The sequence below is a fragment of the Nicotiana attenuata genome, chromosome 1 (assembly GCF_001879085.1).
Source record: "Nicotiana attenuata strain UT chromosome 1, NIATTr2, whole genome shotgun sequence".
In the NCBI taxonomy this organism is placed as follows: domain Eukaryota; kingdom Viridiplantae; phylum Streptophyta; class Magnoliopsida; order Solanales; family Solanaceae; genus Nicotiana; species Nicotiana attenuata.
The window spans coordinates 4,670,520-4,673,546 of record NC_031989.1 but is presented as its reverse complement, the minus strand read 5'-3'; positions in this window follow the sequence as shown (position 1 = coordinate 4,673,546).

Sequence of the window (3,027 nt, the reverse complement as noted above, 5' to 3'; positions counted from 1 at the left end):
GAAAAAAAAAAAGAAGAAAAAAAGAAAGAAAAATGCTGCCATGCTGACATAATTAATATTCATTGAAAAAAAAGTCTAATATTATAATTTAAAGAAATTATGTACTCCTAATAATCAACTTCCAAAGAGAATAGTTATATGTTTTAAGTCATGAGGACATAATAAAGAAGTTTGACATAAGCAGTTTAGAGAATGTGAAATAGTAGTAAAGTACGTACCTCAAGAAAATTATTGGTAGAAACATTCAGGAAACCATGGGAACTTATGACTGCCAATAGATAACATTACTTTGAGGCCAGAGATGGTTTTGGGCAAAAGAAAATCAGGCCAACTTGTGAACGTTCTTGAGTAAATTTTATGTATGGTCATCTAACTTTTAGCTTCATTACATAAAAGTTACTATACTTTCTTTTGTCACACAAAAGCCATTTAACTTTGCTCCGATTATCGCAAAAATCATTTTGGCCGGATTTGAAAACTTACGGATTCTTCACAATGTATAAGCTTGGAGAAGAAAAATCTAGAAGCTCTCACTAGGTTAGAGAAAACGAGAACAATGAATAAATGTTTTATTATTGAAAGAATGAAAATCTTTCTGTACAAAATAATAGGAAATACTCTATTTATATTATTTACAAATGGACCGGGTCGGATCAATATAATAAATATGGGCTGGTGACTTTGGGTCTTTGGGCTTTTGCTCTTCATTCTCTTTATGGACTTCAACACCCCCCCCCCCCCCCAAGCTGGAAGGGGAAGCCATTCCAAGCTTGGAGATAAATGCATGTTGATGAACACCCAACAGAGATTTAGTAAAAATGTCAGCAACTTGCAGGGAGGTAGAGATAGAGTGTAAAACGATAACCCCCGACTTCAAAGCATCCCTCACAAAATGGCAGTCCACTTCAATATGTTTTGTCCGTTCATGAAAAACAGGATTTTTTGCAATATGTATCGCAGACTGGCTGTCGCAATAAACATCAATAGGAGTAAGATTAACAACACCAAGCTCAGTCAACAATCTGAGAACCCAAGTCACCTCAGCAACTAGCAGCCGCAAGGCCCTATACTCAGCCTCAGCAGATGATAGAGCAATGGTGGGTTGCTTCTTAGAATCCACACAATAGGAGAACCACCAAGGAAGAGTATCGGACCACTAACAGACCTTCGAGAATCAGCACAGCTGGCCCAGTCAGAATCACAAAAACCATGAAGAGCAAGATCAGAAGAATTGGACAACAACAAACCTAGAGTGGGTGTCCCAGCTAAGTACCTAAGCACATGATAGGCTGCATCCAAATGGGGTATCCTTGGGGCAGACATAAATTGGCTCAAGTGTTGGACAGTAAAAGAAATGTCTGGCCTAGTATGTTGGAGAAAATTCAATTTCCCCACCAATATTCTATACCCAGAAGGATCAGACAGTAGATCTCCAACATCAGCTGAGAGTTTGGAGTGAGGATCAACAGGAGAGACCACAGGAGAAACAGCTGAACAGTGAAATTCAGAAAGAAGATCCACAAGGAACTTATGCTGGTTAATCAGAAACCCATTAGACTGTTTCAGAACTTCCAAACCAAGGAAATAGTGGATCCCACCAAGATCCTTGATTTTAAACTGATTATCCAGAAAACTCTTCAAAGCAGTAATCTCTAACAAATCATCACCTGTGATAAGAATATCATCTACATAGACTACTACGACAGTTAAACAGTTAGCATGCAGTTTTATAAACAATGAGTAATCATTCATACTTGGTTGAAAACCTTTAGATTGAAGGGCAGAGGATAACTTGGCATACCATTGCCTGGAAGCTTGTCTAAGACCATATAGAGACTTATTAAGCTTGCAGGCAAGAACAATCCCAGAAGAAGAGGATTGGACACACAAACCAGGTGGAATTTTCATGTATACCTCTTCATCAAGATCTCCATGCAAAAATGCATTGTTGACATCTAATTGCAACACTGTCCAATTTATCTTAGCAGCTATAGTCAACAAACATCTAGTTGTGGTCAATTTAACTACAGGGGAGAAGGTCCCACTAAAATCAACTCCTTCATGTTGACTATCACCTCTAATGACTAACCTGGTCTTATATCTTTCAACAGACCCATCTGCCTTTTGTTTAATTTTGTAGACCCATTTACAAGGAATTGCTTTCTTTCCAGAAGGAAATGGCACAATAGTCCAAGTGTTATTGGCATCCAAGACCTGAAACTCCTTTAACATAGCTTCCTGCCATGCAGGATGTGAAACAACTTGATGATAAAATTGAGGTTCCACCAAGCTTGTGTCAGGAGTATGAGAGCAATTCTTAGAACTAGTAACTGAGGTGCAAACATAATCATTTAGGTGTACAGGAGTTTTAGATGGTCTCTCAGATCTTTTGAGAGGAGGATCAGAATTAAAAGGAGGAATTGTAGAACTAGAGGAGGGAGCAGATGTTGAAGGAGGAGAGGCATGAGGAATTGTTGAAGTGGAATGAAATTCATGTGTAACATCAGCATTAGGAGATACAGGAGGAAATAAATGAGCAGTAGAGGAATCTGAATAAGGAAATAGTTTTTCATGAAACACCACATCCCTAGAATGAAAAATGGTTGAGGTAGACAAATTTAACAACTTATAGGCTTTCTTTCCTGGAGCATATCCAATAAAAACAGAAGGAATTGTCCTAGATTTGAATTTGTCTCGATATGGCTTAGGCACAGCAGCAAAGCACAAGCATACAAAAGCTCTTAAATGTTCAAAAGAAGGAAAGGAACCATGCAGCAATTCAAAAGGGGATTTGTGATGAAGTAAAGGGAAGGGAATTTATTTATGAGAAAAGTAACAGTTAAAATACATTCTCCCCAGTATTTAAGTGGAAGTTTGGATTGAAAAAGGAGTGCTCTAGCAGTTTCAAGAAGATGCTTATGTTTTCTTTCCACTACACCATTTGGGGAGTATGTGGGCAAGAAGTCTGATGAAGAATTCCTTGGGCAGAGATGAATGAAATAGCCTAAGAACTACCCCCTAATTCAA